The sequence below is a fragment of the Dermacentor andersoni genome, chromosome 3 (genome assembly GCF_023375885.2).
Source record: "Dermacentor andersoni chromosome 3, qqDerAnde1_hic_scaffold, whole genome shotgun sequence".
NCBI lineage: Eukaryota > Metazoa > Arthropoda > Arachnida > Ixodida > Ixodidae > Dermacentor > Dermacentor andersoni.
This window is the reverse complement of record NC_092816.1, coordinates 182930281-182958107: the sequence shown is the minus strand read 5'-3', so window position 1 is coordinate 182958107 and position 27827 is coordinate 182930281. Positions and strand designations below refer to the sequence as shown.

Here is a 27827-nt window from a genome sequence, read left to right as displayed (position 1 = left end):
TCGGAGCAGGGGCATCAGCGGTAGTGGGTTCATGGCGGGTGGCATAGGGTACTGGAGGTCCAAAAGTGCGGGAATAAGCGGCGGCGTAAGTCCGAGGAGGTAGTGGCCATCGGTTTCGGCAGTGACGGGCGACGTGGCCGATGCGACAGCAGTGGAAGCAGATCGGCCTGTCATCATGGATACGCCATTCGCACGGGTTGCGGAGAGATGTGGCGAAAAGGACTGCCGGGGACGAGGGGGACCTTGCGGTCCCCCTCGGCTAACATAATAGTTAGCCGAGCTGAAGTTTCCAATGTGTTCCTAGGAGCTCGACTTGTGCATGTTCAGAAGGTATTACACTGCTCGCGGCTTAAGTTACAATCTTTCCATTGTGTGTTTGCTACCTATGTATGTAGCTCACGTGTTAAATCTATGCGACGGGATAACCCTTTTTCTCTTCAGTGGGGGAATCGAATGGCCTAGTTCACGTTCTTGTTAGGAAACTTGTCTCCCGGTTATAACTTCTTTTATCATGGAAACAGTCCATTTGTAGGAGAGATATTACAACTCCGATTAATCAGTTACCTTGCAGAAAGAGTTGTGTCGTCATCTGCCAGAGATGCGCCATGGGCTCCTTGGATCCTCTTGAAAGAGGTTCGAAGTCTTTAAATTTCTTAAGGCTTGCTTTAGATTGAATTATATTTTCACTTCCTCCCGCAAAAAAATTCTGCTACACTGATAGACATATTCTTTTCTTTTCCCCATTATCATGCACCCTATTTGTACTGCTATCACCTAGATGTACTTAAGCGTGCCCGTCGAATGAAGATTTCTGCAGTTATAACTCTTTTGTTTAAGATACATTCGGCAACCATTCCTGTCAAAACCTGGCTAGCAAAAAGGCACTGTTTCGTGCCGTGGTCGACAAATTGCCGCTTGTGTGCACACTTAAGCGATTCAGCACTGTTATGTAAATTGTAGGAATGCTGTGTTCGTATGGGACATTCTCTCAAGAACGCTTAAAAAGCATTTAGATGTCGTGTGAGCCGTCATACGACATGTTCATGGTACTTGGCCTACATATAGCTTTTGGCGTAGTAGAATGTGTGACAAGCACCCTGAACCGCCGCGAAGCTCTCGGTCGTTTCTTCAGGTATCTGTTGTCTACGTTGAATATGCGTACGCTGCACATGAAAGAGAGCCGGAGAGGATGCCTTTATTAGGCGCTTGCACGTGCTTACCTCACATTTGAATGTGTTTTCATTCACGTTTATTTTCTGTAGCGCTTCGATTTTTCTTATTTTGCTGGAGATTCTGCTTTCATGTAACAAAGAAGAAAGGTGCTGGCGTGGCTGAGTGGTAGAGTAGCTGACTCCTACGTAGTGGGCCCGGGTTCGATCCCGGCGGGAGATGCGTGTTTTTTTTTCTTATTCCCGGCAATAGCTCCTACGGACACCGTACATTGACGGCACAGGGGGCTGCGGTGAAGATCATTGCCAACCGAAATGGCTATTGGGATGAGCCCACAACAGCTCACTCTAGCATTCAGGTGTATGAATGTAGGTGGAGAGTGGTGTTTCATACGCTCTTTACAATCGGTTCTTTTGGTAAAACTTAGTTTTTATTGCGAACGTTACTGGATTTTCGAAGCTGGTCAATCTTCTCATAAAGACGGCGTGAAGGAACCAATCCCGCTGTCAAGACCAGATGCAGCAGCGAAAGTTCGAGTGCTTGCATATGGTATCTTACAATCGTTGTGGAACATACCTAGTTTCCAGCATACACGTCTACATTGACTGGACCCCTGTCTGCAACTTCAGCCTCCACCTGGGCTATCCCAACCCGAGACAACCGTCTTTTGCCGACTGTTGCTTGGCGTCGCATTTGCGATTTCGTTTGCTTTCCGCATCGGATGGGAGGATAGTGCTGCGTGTGCCCACTGTAGCAGCGATGAAAATATAGAACACGTTCTTTCTCAATGTTCCCGATTAAAACGGGCACAGGTAGTCAATCGCAACTACGCTGGCGCGTCTTGAGGACCAAGCACTCTCGGAGTAGACAGTCCAGGAACACCAATAGTCTTCGCACCACGAGACAGGCAAGGCAGTCTTGAAATTTTCACTTTCGAGTGGCCTATTGTGGAGACTAACGCTCATGGACGTTCACGACCCTCCCGATCCTTCTTTTTCGCTTGTTTGCTTTTTCTCTCCGCTGTTCTTTCCGCTTTTCATTTCCCCTTTCCTTTCCCACAGTGTAGGGCAGCTCACCAGAATCTTGTCCGGTTAACCTCCCTTTCTTTCATATTCTATTTATCTCTCTCTGTTACCGCACTTTCCTAGCCATGGATGCTTGTTGCTGCTGCGATCCTGCCAAATAGCTTATATTGAAAAAAAAAAAAAAAACAGGATTTGGTGCCCGATGGAGAGATCGACCTTTGGTCCCCTGGTACAGCAGCCCGACTCTCTAACCATCGCGACACAATCGCTTGTATACTGCTACCGTGCAAAGACCAAAAAATAGCTAATTGAGATGGTAGACGCACGGATCACATTGTATAGCATGGGTGTTCGAGAGCACATGCACGTCTTTTTTAGGCCAATGACCCAGGAATAAAATGGGCAAGTTTTAAGCATTTAATGAACCGTGTCACGAAACTTTTGTTGCACATAGATTCCTAGATGTTCATTTGGCTGCATCATTGTTTTATCATAGACTTTTCAAACTCGTTATTTCTTGTCTTTTTGCGCACACCTCAGAGCATTTGTGTAGGCACGCCATAGGTACGATCTAATCTTTCGTTTCACAACACTGCGCCCAATTGAGAAAAGGACCGAACTCGCAATAAAAAGGGCAACTCTATGTAAGGAACGCCCAGTCAACCTACGTTTTGCCACCTTTTCTTTTCTTTTTAAATGATCATGTATAGATATATTTAGTGTTCAGTGACAAGCATGATTTGCGATGGAGAAGTGGCTTTTGCTGAAGTGCGTCCAAAGTACCCTAACGGCGTGGAATACACCAGGCCACTAAAGTCAATTTATTTCATAGTCTCTATAATGATATCTAAATTCATCGCGTAGGGATTATTGCCTTCTGGCAAACTTTTGCTTCTGCTCACGACACGCATGGTGGACATGACGGTTCCCCTGGCACATTGAAACTGCTTGCCTTTACATTATTGGTTAAGGAGCCCTTATCTTTTTGTGTTTTTAAATAACTCAGCTCGACGATGCTCAGTATTCTATCACTCATTCATAGTTGCCGTCTAAATATTGTTCTTTTCTTTCAGAGGCCGCAGTAAAAGAAGATTATCCAGCAAATGAAGGTCGTGTAACATTGCTCTTCTACGATGTTGAAAAAGCAATTCAAAGAGAGCGACGTCTTTTAACTCCTTTCAGGAAGTGCGCAAGACGGACAGAAACGGATCGATCCGGCTCGCTCAAGGGGATCAGGATTTCCTTTCGCAAGGAGCAATGGAACGTGAGGGCGGCTCAATTTCAAGATAGTGAGCCCGGACCTAGGGAACGGGATCATTCGCTACGCTAGAGCACTCGCCTTAGAGCCACGGCAGACAGGTTGCCATGGGAGAGCTAAAAGCGCAACATTTCCGAGAAATCGATAACCTTTTAGGAAGCACGATTCACGGTCACGGACTGTACACTGTGGCTGAGCAGGGTTTGAAATATTTGTAGGTGAACAAGGAAGAAAGAAAGAAGCTAGGTACATGCGAGCAACACTATCCAACGTATTGAGGTGGTGCAGAATGCGTACTGCCAATGAATTAAACCGGTAGAAATTCTGTACGTAAACAACGAGCGTCCTTGGCCAGCTGCGAGTGCGTAGAAGGCGCGGCTTACGGCGGAGGGCGCCATTTTTCGCAATTATCTAGCCATAAAAGTGGGAAACCACAAACTACATCAGAAAATAAATTTTGTATGCGCAGCTATTTACCTGTAGAAGCCTCAACATCAAATTTTGAAAAGAGTGGTACAATGATGGATCTATGCATTTCAGTAAAAGCTTAAGTAGTTCTGCTACCTTCTGTACTTTTTGTCTGCGTGCACGTGCAATATACGGTTAAGACTTGCTTTATTAATGCAGTTATTGTTAATCTGGGATGGGCCAGGTAGCAGCAGCACCAATACGATGTTTCATCGTTGCTTGCTCTTCATGGAAACCTGCCGTGGTTGCTTAGTGGCTGTGGCGTTGCGCTGCGAAGCACGAGGTCAGGAGATCAAATCCCGGCCACTGCGGCTGCTTTAGATGGGGGCAAATGCAGAAACACCCGTGTACTTAGATTCAGGTGCACGATAAAGAACCCCAGATGGTCCATAATTCCGGATTCCTCCAGTGCGGCGTTCCTCATCATCAGTTCCTAGTTTTGGCACGTAAAACCCCATAATTTATTGCTCTTGATGCAGTGCCTGACAACTTCTGGGATGTCACGTGGGTTGGATCACCTTCGTCCGACCTTGCTGCTTTCTTTCTGGCCGGGCACATGAATGTCACCGAGTGCTTGCCCTGGCACTACCGTATCGTTCCGATATGTGATACCTCCAACGTGTCCCTCTTAATACTTCTACAAGTCAGTCATACCGGCAACCTGCCTCTTGATCAGCCAAACGCGGACAGTTGCCAGTCTTTGACGTAAGCCACCAAGACTATAAATGTCCAGAGCATAGATCCGTTATTCAGTGGGTCAGGTTGTAGCAGCACCAGTACGATGTTTAATGGTTGCTTGCTTTGCATGCAGGCAGGTTAGTAATGCAACGCTGTATGTATACGATCTGATGATCGCTTCTTGCTGTTGCTTATATTTAAACGTATTCTTAAAAAACTTCCAGACCAAATGTCTCTACTTTCTTTGTACTCCCCTCATGTTAATGGCATCACGGAGTCATGGCTACACAGTAATATTTATGACCCTGAATTTAGTCCACCCGGTTATATTGTCGTGCGCCTTGACAGGACTCAGGACACCAGCGGCGTCGTCGCACTACATATGTGACCGCATCTTCAGTTCTCAGTTTTCACTTCGCACCCAGTGACAGAATCTGTGCGTATGTAAAATATTCCTGAATAATCACTGTGTTGTATAGAGCGTTGCCCTGTTGAATTATTGTTTTTCTAGTGAAGGCAACCGACTTTTGAACTTGTGCAACGATTTCAACTTGTCCCAGCTTGTAATGCAGGCCATTCGAATTACGTCTACTACTAACATCCTCCATTTGGTACTGACCACTACGCCTGATCATTTTCATTCCATATTGTTCTTACCGAGGCTAAGCGATCACTTACTGTTTCATTTTTCTTTGACTTGCACCGTGCTTAACAAGAGTAACCACAAAAAAATATGTCCGTGCCTATAAACACGCTGATTATGATGGTAATAACCATGAGCCCTCTGTCTTTTTGCATGCTTACGTGCCTAATTTTCATGATCGCTCCCTGAATGCTAGCTGGAATTTATTTGAAGAAGACGTTTCATCACTCATCGAGAAATACGTTCCACACATAATCATTGCGTCAAACTGGCAGTTGCCATGGTTGCTTGAATTGTTAAAATGCATTTATCGCTCTGCAAAATTAACCGGTACTTAATAACGTCGGAATACTTATCAGACCATGGCTACCGAATACAATAAAATTTGGAAGCACGTCAATGATTCATTTTTCAATACTACGTTGCCATTTTTTCTAATTACTAACCCTAGGAAATTTTGGAGCGTAGTCAACAAAAGAGACCATTCACCTATCACCCTTAAAGACTCAAGTGATCAACTAATCCAACTTGATCAATGCAGAGATGTTCTGAGCTCTGTATTTGTATCTGCTTTTTCAAAGAAAAGTGTGTTCTGTAACGGCTGCCTATCGCGGTACTGACTTTTTACCAATGGGCCATATTGCCTTTTATATTGATGTCATAGAAATAATAATAGATAATTTAAATGTTTCTTCATCATGAGGCATTGGTAAAATAAATTTCATGTTTTTAATCAGGACTGAAGTGTACAGTGCTATAATACCTTCTAATCTGTTCCAGCATTCTCTTCAGACAGCCTGTTTTCTGGAAGACTAGAAGCATAGAGTAAGGAATACAACAAGAGCGGACACTCCCATAAAGCCCAGCGGCCCAATTGACTGCAGCGCACCAAGCCGTCGGCGTTAATACCTCAACCACACTTAAGTAAGATTCAGTACACGCCAAACTAACTTTTTCCCCACGGCCGAGCTACTTTTCGCTGAGTTACGACACGCGCGATGAGCGTGCCTCATAAGTAACAAAAAAAAAGTACCAAAAATAATTTTCAGCAATGTTGGGCGTCAGAGGAAGCGCCAGGAACTTGTCTACTCAGTGCATTAAAGCACTTAACTGCGCACCACGGCCGAGTTACAATAATTACCACCAATTAGTTACAATAATGCTGGGGTCAAAGAAAGCGCGAAAACGTGTCGCAGTAAGATTCAGTACACGCGAAACTGCGTCACCGCACCCTGTCCGACTAGCGTGCCCAAAAACTACCGCAATAAGTTAAAGTACTATTGCGGCTCATATAAAGCGTAGCAAAAATGTCCCAATACCATTCATTAATTCAAATTAACTGCGCCACGACAGCCGCGCTGCTTTTCGTTAACTGCGTCACTTACCTAGCCTAGGTGCCGGGCCCTAAGCCTAATTGCTTGAAATGCGTCGCAGACTGTCGAACAAAATTCCTCACCTTGCCACAGTCCAATAGTGCAGCGGTGGCATGTCGAAGTTCAGAAGGAACGCAAGAATTCGCCTGGAGCCCACCAAACCAAGCTAAATACAAAAATAGAAAAATAGGCAGACGGGCGAACCAACAGGCCAACACTAAGATACGTGGCCGGTCTCTCTCGCTTCGGCGGTGTGTCTGACGAATGGCGCAAGAATTTGGCTGATCATTCGCCGATTCGCCTGTCACTAGGCAACCGAAGTAAGCCGCAAAGTTTAGTTTAATTTCTGCGCAGTATTTTTACTTTTCCCGGGAAAGAATAAATAAAATAAAACAATTTCTGTTGATCTCATTTCACATTCTTTTTTTTTTTCGTTGCTCGCGGCACCAAACGGTCGGCGTTAATACTATAGCGTGACGTATTTCCTGTTTCTTGTTATATTCATTTCTCTAGGCTGGAAAGTGGGGAGGGTGATTCGCTTGCACAAGTCTGGGGAAAGCCACTCGCCATATAGTTATCGGCCCATTTCACTTACGTGCATTCCTGTAAAACAATGGAACACGTCATTTACTCTCACCTTGCATCATTGCTACTGTCAAACACCTTTTTTACAGATCACAAGCATGGATTTCGCCAGTCACTTTCATGTAAACTCAACTTTTATTGGTAACACATGATCTTTATTCTATACTTCACAGGGGTTCCATTGGTGACTGTATGTTCCTAGATATGTCGAAGGCGTCTGATAAAATTTCTGATACACAGATTTTTTAAACGCATGTAAACTTAACCTTGATCCTAACGTCCTGCAACGGCCGCGCTCTTTCGTTCGCCAATTTGTCAGAGCAAATAATACTTGCCCTGCCAATTATAGACTTGACTCAGATGTGCCACAAGGCTCTCTGCTGGGACCTTTGCTTTGTCTCATTTATACTAACGATTTACCCAATAGGTTATGCTCATCAATTAATATTTTTGCAGACGACTGTGTCATATACCGCGAATTTAACAGTGACTCCGAAAAGCAGGGTGTGTTTTTTAGCAGCACCAATTTTTTTTAATCATATAGATATAAATCCCGGTAACGTTATGTTTACCTTTGGAGCATACGGATTGGAAGCTTTTAGATACGGAGCAATTTCCGCACTCACGTGCGTAATTAGCGAAGTTACGGTAATTAACTTTCTAATTATCAACAATAGCTGGCTAGAGCAAATGATCACTTTGGGGCCAATCCTCGACACTACTTATCCCAACGACCGAATTTTGAATAGCGGATTATACATACACAAGTCATCAACTTCCAAGAAGACCATAATATCATTTTCAAGTACCAGCACGGTTTTAGCAGGGGTTATTCATGCGACACTCAGCTCGCCGGATTTACTAACGATATATTTTCCGCATTTAATGAAGGATTCCAAGTGGACGCCGTGTTTGTTGACTTCTCTAAAGCTTTTGATCGCGTTCCTCATCACAGGATTCTAATCAAATTAACACACTTAAATATTCACCCAAACGTTCTTGCATGGATTAAAGATTTTCTCTCCAACAGACAACAATTTACCTGTGCTAATGGTCGTAACTCTTCTTCTGTTCCTTTAAAATCTGGAGTCCCCCAGGGAAGCGTCCTCGGCCCCTACTTTTTTAAATTTTTATTAATGATCTACCCAAACGTGTCTCATCTCGAATTCGATTACTCGCAGATGATTGTGTTATTTATCGTAATATTAGTAATGACGCTGACCGACTTTCCTTACAAACTGATCTTGATGCGGTGACCTCTTGGTGCTCCTCGTGGTTAATGTCCTTAAATGCGTCTAAAACTAAGCTAATGTCATTTACCAACCATTCCACTCGACTTCCTACCACCTACTTTCTTAATAATGTTAGAGTAGAACTTGCACCAACTTACAAGTATCTTGGCCTTCATCTTCAGTCTGACTTAACTTGGCATTACCATATTAACACCGTTTTAGCATCAGCTAACCGAGCACTCAGTCTTCTTAAGCGCAACCTCAAGCACGCACCTTCACACTTAAAGAAACTTGCTTATATCACGCTGATCCGCCCAAAAATTTAATATGCTTCTGCCATATGGGATCCCGATCAAGCATGCATAGTCAACAACATTGAATCTCTGCAAAACCCTGCTGTTCGCTTCACCTTTTCCGGTTATTCACGCTTCACCAGCGTCACATCGTTAAAACAACGTGCGGAGTGGAATCACTATCACGTCGACGCCAGTTTGCTCGCCTAACCTTATTTCATAAACTTTATCACCATTCCACGCTTCACGATGACTTATTTTCACCACCCCCTGCAGTTTTTCCGCGCCGTGACCACGCTAACAAAGTAAAACGCATAATGTGCCGCATATCGCTCTGCGCAAAATCATTTAGTCCTCGCACAATAATAGAATGTAATAACCTACCATCACGCGTAGCTACGGAAGTTAACTTACCATCTTTCCAAACTTTGTTGCAAGAAAACGGTTAGTGGTAGCAGATTAGATATTACTTATTGTTATATGCACTTATTAACATATTATGTAAAATGTTCTTGTGTTTTCATGACTAAGTGCATATACCTCTTGTTCATATCTATTTATTTTATGTTCCTTGTGTGTATGTTTCTTTGATGTAGTTTTATTTCTTGTGTATATTTCATGTTTCTGCCCCTCCCCCGCCCCCTATGTAATACCCTCGCGTGAGGGCCCTTAGGGGTAATGTAAATAAAAAAATAAATAAGTGGGAGCTACGTCGAAGAATTTCTTCTTCATTGCAGGCTCCTTTAAACCGAAATTCGCTGGAAAAAGAGCGTCTGTGTCGTCGATGCCGCCGCCCCCGCGCCTTTCGTCACGTCTCCGAGTTCACCGCCGCCCTGCCACGCGAACAGCTTGCGTTATCTCCTTGCTGTTTGCGGCGTTGGCCTAACGCTTCAGTGCCGGCGGGCCGCCAAATTTACTTCATCATTCCGTTGGGCGCCAAATGTCCACTTGCGCCGACGATATGCCGTTTCAGGCTTTTGAATAAGAATTCCCTTTCTCGGCGAAAGCTGTCTCAAACGCGCACGTGCGAGCTGGGCAAAAAAATTGCGTAAGCTAAAACAGATAGGAACATAACTTGCCTAGTGAAGGAAGAAACAAAAAAAAAAAAAAAAAAAGAACGAGAAAGAAATACCATATGGTCGGCGCTACAGGCTGATATGACGCCGTGCCTGCGATATCTAAAGGCCCAAAGAACGGGGTTGGTGCTACAGCGCCTACATTGCGCCCAACGGAAGGAATAAGTAAATTTGGCGGCCCACCGGCATTCACGCGCTCGGCCAACGCCGCAGACAGCAAGAAGATAGCGCAAGCTGCACGCGGGGCCGGGCGTTGGTGAACTCGGAGGCGTCACGAAAGGCACCTCTGTCGTATGTGTCGACGACACATACACTCTTTTTACAGCCAATTTCGGTTTAAAGGAGCCTGCAATGAAGAAGAAATTGTTCGCGTAGCTCCCGCTTATACTCCGCTATTCAAAATTTGGTCGTTCGACTAGGTAGCACCGAAGATGGGCCCCCAAAGTACTCATTAGCTGTAGCCACCTATTGTTGATAATTTTATTCATTCACTAGTTCTCCAGTTTGCTTACAGAAAACCAGGAGGGTCAGGACTAAAGGCGCTAGAATGCGCCCGACTGAGGCCGTGAGTGCTGTGCAATCTGCGCTCCAGCGAAGCAATCAGGACAGCGTAAGAATAAGGCGAAAAGAAAGAAAAAGAAGTGGGGGATTTGAACAAGGAATTCATGAGGCAAGTTCGAGAAAAGAATTATACACTGCAAGCTAAGAAAAACAACCACACGATCTGCAACCATAAAAACAGCATGAGCAACACAGTTTAGGCGAATAATAAAAGTCGTAATTCACCATACTTGTAATACTGCTATTTCAGTTCTTAACGTCATGATTTGGAACCGTACGCATTCTGGAAGAAACATAGAAAGCCACAAACAAAAACAGACATAGTCCTTTACTGTGTCTTAAATATAAAAATGCTACAGTATTTACTGGGCTCAAACTGGCATGAATAAGCATTTAGAACTCACTTTGTAAAAACACACAGAATTCGCATGAAAACCGCATATCCCACCAACGAGCTATGTTCGGTTACATATATATTTTCTATAAAACATTAGTCAAGGTGATTGCGTTAGTAGGTCTAACATTTCCTTGTTTTTCTTTAAAAGCTTTGGAATCTTCTAAGTCCAGCTTTGCATACTATAATTAGTTCTAATCTTAGGTAGTTTACAGTTAATCACACGAAAGTTGCGGTCTGCGGTCGTTTGAAGATAGATAGACTCAAAATTTGACCAGTTTTCTTTAATTTGCGTGAACATATAAAGTGAGACCTTCTCTGTATAAAGAAGATTTCATAGAACAAATTTATGCCTCATTATATAAGGAGATGTGGTATTATTGAAGCGGACGCGTTCAGGAGCACGAACAGCTGTATTTTGTAAACCATCTAGTTTATTTAAATTTGTCGTCGCTGTAGAGCCCAATATCAGTAAGCAGTATTTTAGACGCGACTGACTTAATGCATGATATATAACCGGGTTTAATCTGTTTGGAATTAAAGAACCTATTTTCCATAGTGCGCCCATTGTTTGAGATAGCTTACTTTGGAGGTGGGATATGTGGTCATTTCACGATCAACATTCCTGAAAGAATTCACCTAGGAAATTAACACTGCTCGCCCTTTCAAGCACTGCGTCTCCGAAACGCAGGTTGAAACTGTTATTTATATGCGAGTTTCGAACTCTCAAGATGACATATTTCGTTTTACTTGTATTTAACTGTGCCTCGTTTGCATCTAACCATAGTGATAGTTCTCTTAGCCACATATTAACTTTTAATTCACCCGGTTCCAAATTTTACTATGAAAAAATACCTTTGTATCGTCGGCGACAAGTACTATCTCCTTAGTATGGGGTATGTTGCAGATGTCATTCACACATAAATGAAATAAAAGGGGGACAAAATATCGAGCCCTGTGGTACTACCGTTGTGATTAGGTTGTGTTCTTAAGAACAGCTGTCTAATATCACCTACTGTTAGAGATTTTCAAGATAACTTTTGATTAACTGACAAACCTGGCCCCTTAAGCCATAACAGGGTAGCTTATTTAATAATGTAGAGTGAGTTGCTGAGTCAAACGGTATTTTAATATCGAAAAATATTCTCACTCTAAACTGTTTGTTTTCAATATTTCCAATTAATTTTTCTTTAATGCCTAGTAGCACAAGCTCAGTGGACTTTTATTTTTTAAATCCATACTGCAGGGGTAATATCAATTTGTGTTCTCCTAGAATGTCAGTTATTCTTTTAAATGTAACGTGTTCAATTACTTTCGAGAATACATTCAAAACGGAGATAGGACGATTGTTTCCTGAGTCATCTTTTTTTCCACCATTGTATACAGGAGTTAAGCGTGCTACTTTAAATTCATCGGGAAGGTATCCGTGTTCTAGAATGCATTTACAAATATGTGCCAGTAAAACTGAAATCATTGACGCTACAGCTTTGATTGTATCAGCCTTAATCTTGCCGGGATCAGCTGCAGTTTTACCACTTATAGAATCAATTATGCTAATATTTTGAATTCGCTAGTAGGCATCAGGTATAAAGTATCTGAAGAATCTATGTTTATATAGTGGCTTGGGTCAACTTTTGTCAGTATTATTTAATTTCCTACCGCAAGTTAAAAAATGCTGATTAAATTTGTTGGAAAGGTCTCGACCAGTTACAGCGTCTTCCTCTCGAAAGTTATCGCCGACACTGTGCGTCCGTGCTCCACTCAACACAAGCTGACTACCTTCTACTATCCTCAAAGCAATGGCCTGAGAGAGCGGTTAAACCGTACTCTTACCGATACGCTCTCCAAGTATGTTTCTAAGGACCACCGCGACTGGGACATTGCCCTTCCGTACGTAACATTTGCGTACAATTCTTCCCGGTACGACGCCGCCGGATTTTCTCCATTTTACCTGCTGTACGGTCGGGAACCGACCATGCCCCTTGACACGGCACTTCCTCCTGCTGCGATCTCAACAAGCGAGTATGCGCGCGACGCCATCGCCCTCGCCGACCATGCACGCCAGCTTGCCCGTGCTCGACTGACGGCCTCACAAACCACTCAGCATTGTCAGTACAACGCCCGCCATCGTGACGTACAGTTTTCGCCTGGTGCTCTCGTGCTCCTGTGGTCGCCCTCTCGTCACGTCGGACTTTCAGAAAAGCTCCTTTCCCGATAAACAGGGCCCTACCGCGTGATGCGCCAGGTTACAGCTGTGACGTACGAAATTGCTCCTGTGGGTTCAGCCTCGTCCTCTACTCTGGCATCTAGTGATGTCGTGCACGTCAGTAAGCTCAAGGCCTACTACACTGCTTCCGAGTCCGGTCTTTAGTCGCTCCGGGACGGCGCTATTGCCGTCGGGGGTAGTGCTACGGAACAGTGTTTACACTGACGAAGAGGCGAGCAGTGAGAAGACGACGACGGCGATTGGAGGCTAGCGCGGGCTGTTGCGTCTTGGCCATGTGCGGCGTATTACCTTGTAAATATGCTTGCATATAGCTTTTCCTCTGCGTCTTTCTACGTGACAATATTATAGGGAAACCGGCAGGGAGAGAAAAAAGCAGCCTTTCAGGCTGTAATTGAGCAAGAATAAAATGAAATACAGATGTTGAAATTACACGTCTATACATGTTCATGCATTTAGTAGAAGCAACGCTTGAATACATGTGAGCTAATACTAGAATCTTAACAAATATAGGAGACAAATATTTCATACTGACTACTGTGTAGCAATCTAAAATAGTAAGATCATCACGCTTCAATTGTGGCACTTGTATGAACACACACACTCCGCCACAAATACCAAGTAGCACCTTAAATGAAATATAGGTCACTAGTTAACATTTGTAGGTATTTAAATTAAATGCTCATATTGCAAATACAAAATCATGGCTGCTTAGTTTGAACACGCTGTTTTATACATTTCTATTGCTGGTACCACAAGTAATCACTCTAAAAGTCTACTTTAAAGCACACTGATCGTGTTAAACAGGCTATCGTCTAAGCATGATAGAACATGTTCGCTGTGTTTTACTGAGATAATGCATCAGGATCACAGAAGGCCATGTGACACTAACAGGACACCTGCAGCATCTATAGATGCTATGTTAGTTTGCACGCGGACAGTTTGGGAACACAAGGTAGCGCTCTTTTTTTTTTCTTCACGGCCATGGAGCATTAATGAAAAACGCCTTAGCACAGCGTTGCGTGACAGCACACATGTATTGCTACAGCAGCACCAGGAATGATGAAATAGACATAAATGTTGAACGCTGGTGTACAATATGTATAAATACAGATATATATAAGTTTGAGACTATCACAAGAAAGACGATCTCAGCCCAGTTGAGATAACAGTCATGTGTGTTTGCGGCCCGCCTGTCAGTTGTTAATTGTCCGATCTCCAGTGGAGCCAACAAGAACAGAAAAGTTATATTAAAATATTATATTTACTTGTTTAAGTCGCACTGCAAACAGCTATCAACATGTAACGAAAGAGGAAAATAAATTAACCACAAACAGATAAAATATTGCGACAGAACATATAATTAAACACGCAAAATTTAAGTATGTTCTATCAAGGAAATTTTTGTAACAATGCAAACTGAAGGTTAAATATTTAAATATATATTAATGAATTCAAACTAATAATGCAAATTAATTCCCAAGTCAGTCCGTACTCCACTCCAGTACAAAAAACAGCACCGCAAATATGTGACAGCTTAACGGTAAAAACGCGATATCAAGTGATTACAAACTGAATTACTGAATTTATTATTCTTTAATTACGAATAGTTCACAATTCATTTGTAAGCATATTGTTACGCGATTGACGAGTCAGTAAGGCGAGCAACTATTTACAGGCTATATTTACAACAGCGGTTGCAGCGCCGACCGGTTAGATGATATATATGATATACGGGGCATACAAGTGAACAAAGGTACACTTCAAGGAAAAAAAACACAAGTAAAATTAACGTAAGGCACTAATACTACAAACTACAATACAGGCAGAATGAACAGATCAAGCAATACAATGCTACAAGGGATATTTTGGGAAGAAGACGCACGAAAGCAATGATATACACAGGGCATACAAGTGAACACGTGACGCAGCATAAAATCCGAATTCATGAGAGCGAGATAGCAATGCATCAATAGAAATAAAACATTTCCACAAGTTCGAAGCGTATTGGCATGTGCAAGAAACAAGATATAAAGTTATTTGTAAGTGCTATTATGAAAAATGCTCGTGTAGGAACGCTGTTGTTGATCACGGCTTCACCACTACAAAACGATCCTGCATATTTATAGCTGTGACACAATAAGACTGTCATATTATGAACACATGCAAGGAGCATGTAAAGACAGTAACGAAAACAATGCCTGTACTAGCGCAGGGTGGCAACCGAGCACAAAGTCAAAGTCATTGATGAATGTCGTGATAATAAGGACCCCTTCAAGAAAGCAAAATTTTGAACACGCATGCAGCAGCAGCAGCAGCAGCGCATTAGAAGAAATGGTTGTTTGCTTACCAATTCTAGAGTTTCTGGAACTCTACGTTGTTCAGTGTGTTTGTCTTTGTCGCCGTGCATCTAGAATAGACTTCTTAGGTCGTGTATCTGTTTGTTTCCCGCAGGAGTCATGAGTGCCTGAAATAAAAACAATGAAAAAAAAATCAGGGGTGTACAACAGGAGGTAGACAGCTCGCTTAGCTTGCGAGAGGTACTGGGATAGATACCAAGCAGCCCCATTGGGGCACTTTTTATTCCTCTTTATGCAGCATGGGGAAAAGGGATAAAGGTGGAGTTTAAAGGGAAGCTGAAACACTTTTCGAAAAGAAATCAGTTCTCTGCGGCATTCTACAGTTTTGAGTCCCCTGAACACGAATATCTGGTTCAAAAAGGGCGGAAACAAACGCAAGCGGCTGTTTTTCCAAGAAAACGCGCACCAGCGCCTCAGGGCATCGCGCGAACGCCGATGTTGCCCGTGATTGGTCGGGGCCGCTGTGACGTCTTTCGCGGCAGTCTCCGGTCGGCGCCGCCGTTTCAGAGCGTAACACGCTGTTCTGTTCTGGCTTCATAGCTGAGTTGTAAGCATTATGGAACGTTCTCGCTGTCTCGGACAGCTTGTATTTTCGCCGTACATGTTCGAACCGACAGCCGATACGGAAAACGATGGCGGCAACGGCGGCAGCGGCGGCAACAACGATCTTGAGTGGGCCAACAGCGAGAGCGATGTGTGCACCTTCTCGCGCGTTGGAAATCTTAGCTGGTACGCATGTTTTTTTCTTTTTTTCATGTAGCTGCAGGTTCCAATGCCGGGAGAAAAAATGCGCTAAAGTGTCACTGGGAACTTGCTGCTGGAAGAATGCCGAAGCACTAACTTCTCATTAGATTGTAAACACGGGTGCAATTCCGCGATGTCAAGCACCTTGCCGCTGCTTGTCTAAAGTAGTCCCGTGGTTTTTTGAGTGTTGATACCCGATCGCGAACATAAGTGCCGCGTTTCAAAGCGCGCACATACAGTGCTGCGGGGTAGTCATCGAAGTTGCTTATCATACAAATCCAGAGATGGCCAGAGGTATTATGTGTGCAATATTCATACTATGGTTCGACGACTTTGCGATTGTGGCTCGATAAAGAATCGGTATGCGTGCTCCATGCTAGTGTTGACATAAAGATATTAGGCAGTTTTAGCACCGCCATGTGGCAAACACAATAACTGCAGCCGTACGTCGAATGTCACTAGGCAAGCCTATACTCCATTTCATACCTCAGGTGCAACGCTGTGGAAGCTACGCACGAAGTCCGGTCACCAAAATTTATTACTGCGCGCGTTTCCGCCTATGCTTCGCAGCGTGCCAGCGGCGCTTGCTCGCGCGAGCATGCACGTGAAGCTGCCGCGACGGGCTGCAATTAAAAAATACCGAAAGGAAAATTGATTTAAAAAAACTTGTTAGCAGCCGTATAAGTACTCGGATTGTTTCTATGGGCTGTGGCTTAGCTAAGGTTAAGCCCAGGATGCGAAGCATACTAGCCTTTATTTTAGTTGTTGAACCACTGTTTAGCCTGGTGAAATGCTGTTGCTTGGCTATATTTGGTTCGGCTAGACGAAGAAACAACTCATGCGTTACTCTGCTTCGCCTTCAAGAGTGGAACGCGACAGCAGTTCCCGTCGACCCGCCAAGGGGTGTAAGACAATGGGCTACGGCGCAGCGACTACGCGCCCTGCATTGGACGCGGTGAGCGTCGAGCAACGCAGCGTTCGGCGCGGCAACGAAATGTGCGCCTGAGCAAGCGACGCACGCCTGAGCCTTAGAAACAGCTCGTTTCTAAGGCAACACCGCATTCACTAGAGGCGCTTTTGTACCGCTTTGAAGCATCGTACTCGTGGCTCAGTGGTAGCGTCTCCGTCTCACTCCGGAGACCCTGGTTCGATTCCCACCCAGCCCATCTTGCAAGAGTTGAGCTAAAGCCACCTAGAAACGAGCGCAGCTGCTTATATACCGCCGCGACGGCGCGAGTTGGAGCCCCGTTTCTCCTCTGTCGTGACGTCACGGTGTCACGTGGTATTGAAGGCGACACCGCCGCGCCTGAGGAGCTGGGTTGAGCTCTAGTAATATGCTTCGCATAAAATCGGGTCAAGAAACACCGAACTTTTTCTACGTGCGAACGCAGCCACTGCAAGAAGTATCTCAAGCCTCCACAGCGTTGCACCTGATGTATGAAACGGAGTATAGCAACGCTAGCAACAACGCGTTTCCGCATTTGTCGTAAGGCTATCCGGCTACGCTAAAACTGTGCTACCAGACGTTCATGGCTGCGAATGTTCGCATTTCTCGAGTGGATCAATGTGGGCCTAATCAGGCTTTCATTAAACTAGGTGCACCTGCATGCGCTGCGTATTGATGGAAGATGAAGAGCACATCACAGTTGATTTCATCGCCACGAACTTATCTTTCCTCACCGCACGGACCCACTGCGCTGCAAGCTTCTTGTCCTTCGGGAACCTGTGAAACACCACATCGTCTCGCCCGCCTGTGTTCGCGCAGCCGAATGCTGCACAGATCGAGGGCATGTTGGGCGCCCTTGGCTGTAGGCACTCACGCAGCACAGAAGGAAAGAACAGTTTACGAAACTCGCAAAAGAAAACAAACGTGAGCGGTGGCGGCGGCAGATCTCTCATAGCGTCGTTCAGTAAAGCGCAGGGCGGAAAGAAGCATGCCAGCACATGCCAGCACGCCGGTCCGGCAGCTCGGTCCCCGCCAGTGACGTCACTCTCGCCGGTTCTCTCCTCTGGCAACCACCTCACCCGGCGCTCCGGGAAGCGATGGGGGCGTGTCCGTGGGGGTGATTTAGAAAGCGATTTCCGCCCCTTATGTTAATAAAACGAAGAAAAAAAATTACGGAAACGCAAATTATTAGGTCTGTTCTTCCCAATCCCAGCAATTCATGGAAATTGAAAACCGTTTCAGCTTCCCTTTAATGCCCTCAAACTAGATAGCGGGTTCTGAGTGAAGTAGACAGTTCCGGAATAATTTTGACCAGCTAGGGTTGTTGCACTCGACTTCGACTACCACGAAATGGCGTGGGTTAAAGTGCCTTAATTACCTATACCTTAGTTAACTGTTCCTTAATTACACGAAGGTCGTGGGTTCGACAATCACCAAAGATTGTGGGTGCGAGTGCTTTATTTAACTCGACTTTATAGAACTATGTTTTAATTAACAGCAAACGCCGTAGGTTTGTCAAGCCAACGCCGAATTATATGCCTCCTGAGCGAAGTAAGGATCTCATCTTAAAAATTCATTACAATCCATCCTGCGATGACGGTCGATGGTAACGTGTTTATATCGAATTATTTTGGTGACAAAACGCATTACAATTACGACAAACGATTACGATTACGACAAATGAGTTATGTATCAGGCGCGCACAGCAGCGGCACTGCTCAATCGCGTTTCCCTGTAACAGTTCGCCTCTAGCACAAACGCTGCCGCCGCGAAATCACCACGTGGCCCCCGTAGTACACAAAACAAATAAAGCAACAAGCATGCACACATGCATGCTGTAAAGTAGATTACACGCCCTAAGAATGCTAATAGGCATTAAAAGAAAAGGGCGCAGTGGTTAAGTTGCTGAACCACCACAACAGACCACGTTGGGAACGTTTGCGTACAAACTTGGCCTGTGTGTCGCTGGCGGGGCTAGGGAGAACCAGCGAGCCAAATTATTTCGTTGTTGCGTGTGTTTTTTCTCAACCCCAAGTCTCTCCTGCCCATATTGATGCCACGCACCTTGTTCTGCCGAGATTCGACTCCGCAGCCGTAATCAAAGTGACACCGTGTCGAACAGCCTCCACTATTGTCAACTTCCTCCAGGGCTAGTTCGCCGTGCGGCTGAATAGGCGCCCCACGCAGAGAAGCCAAGTACAGCTGCACGTTATCACGGTTTCACCGGTAGTGGGTTCACAACATACACCACAAAGTGTTTGAACCCGCTACCTCCCATATTCGAAGGAAGAAGCGTTCATCGCATCTTGTCACGAAGCTGGTTATCACATCATAGCCCACGGAGGTATATGTGCCTGTCGGTGGTGTCATTGCGTGGCAGACTACGACACGGCGAATGCAGTAGTAGAAAAGATCTGTGAGCTTTGCAGGACAACCTGTACCGTTGCGCCTGTACAGTGATTGTAGAAGTGGGAGGGCCGGACAGAACGTGTTCCTTTTTCAATGCGAGTCAATGCCAACTTGGATCACTGGATAGTCTATGGTGTAGTGTTTGACAGCATCCCGCTTCTGTGTGATATCAGGGAATCGGATTCGAAGGGTAACGTCGGGCCAACTTGGATCACGGGAATCTGACATAGCATATGTGGCTTATTTCCGCCAACTTATGTTACTGAGCGTGTGCTACAACTTACGTGCCGCCGTTGAATGAACCTCGTTCATACCTACTTGGATTAGAGGGCACGTGTAACTAGGCACCTGCCCCACTTCCATGACACGCTTGGATTTCACTTGGGTCGACGGCTTCGTGCAACGGTGTGTGCACCGCGCCATTAATTTGGGCACTGAATGCTAGCGTACATTCTCCATCCGCGAGCCTGCGTTTATTGAATGTCTTATTCCCTTTGTTTTGAGCGGAAACTTTTGTGCTCCCCTGTCGCGTCTCAAAGTCGACGAGCTCAACGCACTTCAAATTCAGCGCTCGTGTTTGCGGTCCGGAATCTGCGCCGAGCCGTCATCCGTTTCAGCCATGTTAAAATCGGGCAGCGAAAGTGCGTGTGGGTGGGTGTAGCCTCTTGTTTCAGCCGTTCGAACTCATTTATGCGTTGAACATCTGTATGCGTTTTATGTTATTGTTAAGAAACCAAAAGTAAGAATGCGTGCTTTTTCAGGTCGAAACTTAAATTATGGAAATGGCTGAAGAGACTGAAGAAGAGAACAATGTTGCTCCAACGCTTCGTATTGTGAAAATTTATTCTAAGGTTTGTCCTCTGAAATTATAAAAAGTGGGCACAGACAATACACGTTACTATTGCTGAACCTGTGCCTAGTTTTACTACATCATCAGCGGAAAAGTTTGAAGAACTATTTCGCGTCAATCTTTGTACTGGGACCTTCGAAATTAACGCGGAAGAAGTAATTGGAATTGAATTATTATCCAACTCATTTAACGAGCACTTCAAATCTATTTTCACTAAAGATGATGGTGCCATTTTTTTGTTTTTTATGTCTCCTTGCCACGAATGCCAGACTATAATCTCAGAACAAGGTATCTTCCACATGCTGTTAAAATTGAGTGTAAGGCAGTCACCGGGGCCAGAACACAACCCAAATCGGTTTCTTCAAAAATATACGTTTTATTTGATAAATCATTACGCTATCGTGAACTATCAAATGACTGGGTGACAGCCGGAATCAAAGCGTTACATAAAAGTGCAAAGAGAAGCAACATTAACAACTATGGCCCGATTTCACTAACATCCTCAACTTGCAAATTACTCGAACACATTATGCATAATCAAATGCTAAATTTTCTTCATAACCATACTTTTTTAACCAAATATCAACACGGTTTTATAAAGGGATTCTGGTCGTGTACTCAGCTGATAGAAACAATCAACCATTTTGCAACTACGATTACCAATGCTACACAAATTGATGCTACGTTCATGGACTCTTCAAAAGCACCTGTCAAAGTTCCTCACAAAAATCTACTCCAGACATTACATAATGTTTTCAAAAATATTCAGCTTACTGAATGGACCGCCCCAAGCCTAACCCACAGCGAAGAATTTGTTTCTATTCGTAACAGCGTATTATGCATCAGTAACGGTGGATTCCGGAGTAACCTACTGCTCGGTGGTGGGGCCACTTTTGATCCTCCTAATCAATGACATTGTACGAGGTATTGCAGTTCATATTAAACTTGTTGCCAACGATTGTGCTCCGAACTCCGAAATTAATGCCGAATTGAATCAAGTATTACTTAACAGTGCCGTTCACAACATTGCTTCTTGGTGTCGAAATCGCAGATGCTGATAAACGCTGAAAGAACGGTTTTCATGAGAATAAAATATAGACAGAAACATTTGCACTTTTATTACAGCATTGATAACACTTTCCTTTCTGAAGTTAGTAACTGTAAATATTTAGGGCTCTGGATTTCGAATGATCTCAACTGGAATATTCATTACTTTGGCCACTGAAAATGCGAACGTAAACACTTTTTCCTCTGGCGAGCAATGAAGCTTTCCTCCATTTCTGTTCTCCCCTTGGCTTTCAAATTCGTTGTGCGGCTCTGTTTAGATCACGCTGCAATGATATGGAACCCTTTTACAAAAACTAACGCCGCCAAACCAGAGCAGCTACAAAGAAGAACCGTGCGTTTTTATTTACAACACACTTACGAGAACTTCAGTTGCTGAGCTTTTAAGAAGGGCTAATCTTTCTTCTCTGGAATAAGAAAAAAAAATTGTGGTTTGCCACTGAAACTCTTATATCTACTAATAAGGGGCCATTGCAAGATTGGCATAACTGAAATTGTATCCATATCGTCCGGTTACGTTACTCGGTAAAGACAGAATTTTCCTATAGCTCCTTTCACATCACGTAGCAACTCGTTCATGTATTCATTCTTCCCGTGCAAAATACCGGGCTGGAAGCAGCCAAAAAATAACGTCATTTCTGCGCGAACATCACCTTCCATCTTATCATGTTTACAGTGACGTTATTTTATTTGTATCATGTTTCCAGTGACAGTGTTTTACTTCTTTGGTGTAACATTGTGTGGCCCCAACCTGTATGCCTTGCATTTATTCATATTGCCACCTGTAGTAGTTTGGACAGTGCAAAGGAAGAGACAGGAAGGCCAAGAAGGAAGAAGTGTGCGTGTTACCCCCACCCGCTCGATAGCCTGGTCCCGTCGCCGTTATTTTTCAGAAGCTAGTTATCCCCATTAAACGTCGTCAGCCCTTTTTTGAGGCACGTGACAAACTGGTGGAGGTGGTAGATATTTCTCACTCATGCCGCAGACCACTCCTGGGAGCTGAACCACCAGCCCAGTGCCAATAGAGACTGCCGTCCATCGGGCCAGCCGAACGATGAGGGGACTGCCTCCTAAAGACCACACAGCTATTCCAACCACCTCAACGATGTATGGACAGTGCGATGATCGACCCGGTGCACATTTGAGAACCCACGGGTTCCAATGGTATTCCATGGTGACGTGTTCGAAGACGTCGAAGATTGAATGGCCACTTTGAGCGCGTGGCCGAGTACAATGAAAGGTATCACCCCACTAAACTTAGAAATGCCTATTTTTGGAACCACGTACAGCGTGCGTACGTTCTTCCAAAACCATGATGATCAACTGACGTCATGGCCCGAGTTCCACAGTAAGCTGCTAGACACCTACGCCAGTGCCGATCAGCGACAACGAGGAGAACGAGTGATCCAGACCCGGGTCCTGCTTCCTATAGAATGGGTCACCACGTTCGTCGAAGACATGACGCGTCTCTTCACATGAGCAGACCCTGGAATGACCGCAGACAAGAAGATGCGTCGCCTGATGCGAGGAGTGAAGGAGCAGCTATTCGCTGGTCTTGTGTGGAGCCCTCCGAAGACTGTCGCTGAATGTTTAGCTGAGGCTGTAAGTATGGAGAAGATGCTTCAGCAGCGGTTGAACCTCTACGAGCGGCAAGTGAATGCAACACCCAGTTACGATATTTTCACAGCGACCGCAAGCGACAATGACATTTTCCAAGAACTCATTAGCACCGTTGTGCGGGAAGAAGTTCAGAAGATTTACGGCGCGTCACAGGCTACCGTGAACTCCATTGCCAATGTGGTAAAAGATGACGTACACCAAGCGCCCCGGTCCAGTTTTCTTCTTGCGACTGAACACCGCCGTGCGACCTACGCAGAAGCCCTGAGACTCCCTGCTTCGTCACCATCGCTGTTTGTCCAAGCCGCTCATCTGGTAGAAATTTCACCAGCCCAGCCGGTACAACACATCGCAGAAGGACGCACGCCTCCAGCGTTTCCGCCTGTCGTTCCTCATGTACTTATTCAGCTGGAGAAGCCATCGCATTACGCCGATGATCGACACATGAACCCTAGTTAGTCGGATGTTTGACGCACACCGGAAAGCCGTCCTGTGTGCTTCCACTGCGGTGAAGCAGATCATTTGTACCGCTAGTGCCCATACCAACGTCTCGGTTTGCGGGGCCTTTGCGCCTACTCGCCGCCACCCCGACCTGGCCAACGACTCCATGATGTTGAACATTACCCCGCTCAACAGCGGACGCCACCGCCTACCGTACGACAGCTGTCACGCTCGCCGACGCCAAGGCGATTTTCACCACGAACCCAGCGACATTCGATCGCACGATCGCCAAGTCCCCGCCGGGAAATCTACAGCGACCTTTGGGGGTGAGGCCGCTGGAAGTCGAGGCGTTGAAGACCTCCGATCGACGCGAACAAGGACGGGCACCGATCCGACGTCAACTGCAACTGAACGGAATGACCGGTCTTCGCTAGACATGCTGGTGGCGACTTGCGGTTACGCGTTTAGCGCTTTAGTGGATACCGGTGCGGACTTTTCAATTATAAGCGGAAAGATGGCCATGTCGCTGAAGAAAGTAATTACTCCACGGCATGGATCACAGACTCGGACGTCTGGTGGTCACGTCGTTACTCCGCTGGGAACATGCACGACTAGAGTTCGGATGCGACCATCAACATTCGTGGCCGGCTGCCTTGTCCTACGCGAATGCTACCGTGGCATCATTCTCGGGGTTGACTTTCTGCAAGAATACGGCGCTGTTATTGACTTATGGGGAGCTGCAGTCCCCTCTCAGCCGACGGAGCAATCGACGGGTACGACGACAAACAACGTGACGACGCCCTTCGTGTTCCCCCCGAAAGTACTACGCTTCCTCCACGAACCAGTGTCCTCGTCGAAGTTACGTGCGGTGAAATGCGCGAAGGCGAAGTGATACCAGAAAGTAACTTATCACATCTACTGACGCAAGGTATTTGTGCGCCTAGGAGTGTGCTCCAGCTTAGTGATAGCCGTTCTCAGTTTCTTGTCAGCAACTTCAGTAACGAGCATCGATAACATTTCCGCGGCACTTCGATTGCGTTTCCTGACAGAATAGAGAACGTGACTGAATAATTTGCATCTGAAGCAGTGGGGATGGTTGACAAGTCTCTGGGTAACAACGACATTATTTAGAGCTGTCGCACGACGACCAGACAGCACTGCGCGTGCTCTTGAATGAATTCAGGGCGTGCTTCGCAAGTTCGTCTAAGGTTCACCAGATTTCAATAGCAAGGCACAGGATCATCACTTGCGATGACGCATACTCGATACGCCAGTAGCCCTACCGTTTGCGGGGAAAAGAACGCGAAGCGATTCGTACGCAAAAGTACCCAACACCTCCATCAATTGCAAAGGGGTTTATTCGGGTCTCAGAGCAGCAGCGACAAACGCAGCACCAGCAGCTAGGGTGCAGCCAGCGAGCGAACTGGGTACGAGCCATGCACCCAGTTCCCACAGGCTAGCGCGAGCGCTCGCACAAATGCCCGGCTGCATGTGTCCGTTGGCCTCCTGTGTTTTCGGCGAAAGGTCAGTTATTTTTGATTCTCGGTTCCAAATTCTTTTACCAAGGGTTGCTTTTGAACATCTCGAGACTTAATTCGAGACTTCGGTTTAGGCCAAACAGGGTCCTTTTTCTATTTTTTCGACCTTTCGCTGAGGCTGGCTGTCGGCGTTCGCGCTGTTATGGCTCGTACCCGCCAGCGGGTCATGGGGGAAAGTGTTGTCCCCACTGCCCACTTACCGGCCGGGAATCGTTCTGGTTCGGCAGGCAGCTCCCCGCGGTGAGATGACTCCGTATTTTCGGTGGATGGCGATCGTCTGCAGGCGAACGTTCACCTCGGCACGCGTGAGAACGGTTTGCCCACGACTCCGGTGCCGGTGCTCGCTGATCGCCGGCCGGGGGGCAGGTGACTGCGGAGTCGGGTTCAGAGCGCGGGGACAGGGATGCTGCCCTCTCGGCCTCTTTTCACCGAGCCGCGCACTTCCCGAAACAAATCACTTACGTTATGTTTGACAACAATTGCAAAATAACAAACAACTATAGATCTCAGATCTTGGGCTTGCTGAAACAAATGTTGCAGGAATGTACCGACTTCCGTGCGGTCGTGGCGCGGCATTGTGGCAGGGCCGATGAGTTGCGGGACCAGCTGACGCGGTCGTGGGCGTCTGCTCCTTTGCTGTGCCCTGCCGCTGCTCCACCGACGGCCCCGGTGCGCTCTTATGCCACTGTGGCCCGTCCTGGGGGTCCGGTGCTGGCTGTGGGAGTGCCTGGCTTGCCCGCTTCTGCTGCCTCTGTCCCGGCGTTTCCATCTATTAACGCCGTCGCCTCGGAGGACACCTTGCCGAGGCAAAAGCATGCCCATGTCATGTTTTTATCACCTCTCACCCTTACCACTATCCCTGCACAAGACCTGTCCACATTTCTCAAAACTAACATTGACCCCGCTAAAGAACACATTGGTGATATCACCGTACACCAGACGTCCCGCGATCTCGCCCTTCTTTCGAACGATTTTTCGTTGCTTCAGTGGCTGAAAACGGTGATTAAAATCAACTCATTAACGAAAACGACAAAGTCGGTACGGCTCGTCGAACGACGCAAGCCACACGTTAAGATTAGTGGCGTCGACCCTGATATGCCGGCGCTTAACCTAATCGCGTAGATCAATTCGCGTAATGCTGACTTCCACCTCGCAGCCTCGACACGATAGGTGCGTGTTTCACTAAGAGAGCATTCAGGCGACTTCATACATGTCCTAGCGGTGAGCCCCATGGCGTTTCGTGCGCTCATGAGTCGCGGGCGCGTCACACTGGGGCGGACGCCCGCCACCGTGGTGGGGGACCTTCACGTGCCTACGTGCACGGCCTGCGCCACGTACGGCCACCTGGGGCGCGCCGGTGCTGTACGCGAGCAGCCAGATCGGGTAGGTTGCGCGCGCTGCGTGGGACAACTAGGCGAGTGGTGCACCCTGCCCATGAGTGAAGCGACGGTGTGCTGCAGCGAGTGCCGTAAGGCGGGACGAACAAGCACCCGACGGGTGACAGGAGATGCCCTCTTCTTTTTGGCAGGATAGCCCGTCTTCGTGCGCGCACGGATTATGGATAGCCTCGGTCCCATGCTCCCTCTGTCATAGCGCGGTGTCTCCGCTCCGTCCGCAGCGGTCGGCGGCTTTTGTGTACGCGAGAGACAGCGCATGCGGTCGTCATGGGCCGGTGGGGGGCCGCCGTGCATAAGTCCCCGCCTTCGCCACGTCGTCTTGCCTCTCATAATCCTGACACTTGGTTCCCCGTTCCGCCATGCTTTCTTTCTGCACGTGTCTTCATTTCTTCTTCGTCTCTGTGTCCCTCTTTGTCCCTGTCTGAACTTTTCTGTGTCCTTTTTTCTTTCGCCTGTTCATTCATTCCAACGATGTATGCGCGGGACAGTTACAAGGGCAGGGCCGATTGATGCGGGTGGACGGACTCTCACAGACTACCCCGCAGTTCTTAGCCATGGCTAGCGACACGCCCATCAAATTCAACCAGGCGAATCTTGCCGGCACACGCGACGCCACCAAGTTGCTCGTAGAGCGTATGCTAGCGGGCCACTTCCATTTGGCGGTGGTGTGCGACCCTTATGCGTGCGACAATAAAATCTCAAATTTGCTCCGCTCCATCGTTTCTTTTCATGCTTCGGAGCACCCGCGTGTCGTCTTGCTGACGCGGGCCCCGGACATCGACCTCTTTACCGTACACGTGTCACAGCTGATTGTCGCTCCCAGCTGCGAGCGCGCCGGACAGGTGTCCGTGCTTGTTGCCACCTATGCCCCACCTCATCGTCCCCTGGATCCATTTTTGGATGAACTGGGTCAAGTTTACTCTGGGCAACTAACCCAAACCTTCGCTTTAGGTGGCGACTTTATTGCTAAACGTGCACTTTGGGGTCCGGACATCAGCGATGTTTGTGGGGCGTAATCAATGCAGTTTGCATGTGCAAACGAATTACAAATCTCAAAACAACCTGACTCTCTCCCGCCACTAGAGACGTCTTATGGCCGATCGTGGATTGACGTGTCGCTCGCGTCATATCCCCTCACTGAGCGCGGCTATCATTGGTTGGTCTCCGAGGAGGCGACGCTATCGAACCATAGACATATTGAATTCACTGCTTTTGCACCGTTACGTCGTCTGAATGATTATGCGCGTGGTCAGCTGCCGGACATTCTTCGGTACCATCGCTGGTTTCACAGCGTCTTCCGTTGTCGCTTTTCATCGGCTGTCCTGCTTGATATTGTTTTAGAGGGTTTTGACGCCCTCTATAACGTCCTGTGCAGGAGCCAACTGTCGTCCTCGCGGACGACAGTTGGCTCCTGTCGCCTCAACTGCGGGACGAACGTATCAGGATGCGCACGATGAGACGCCGGTTCCAGCGCACGCGT

At 46.5% G+C, this 27827-nt stretch overlaps 1 long non-coding RNA gene across 1 annotated transcript in view; it reads right to left on the bottom strand.

Moving 5' to 3' along the window:
- LOC140216487 (uncharacterized) overlaps window positions 1-6859 on the bottom strand; it is a 45690-nt gene extending 38831 nt beyond the window's left edge. The window contains exon 1 of the long non-coding RNA XR_011893175.1: window positions 6699-6859. This is a non-coding gene — a long non-coding RNA (uncharacterized lncRNA). The remainder of the gene's footprint in view (window positions 1-6698) is intronic.
- Between the last annotated feature and the right edge of the window lie 20968 nt (window positions 6860-27827).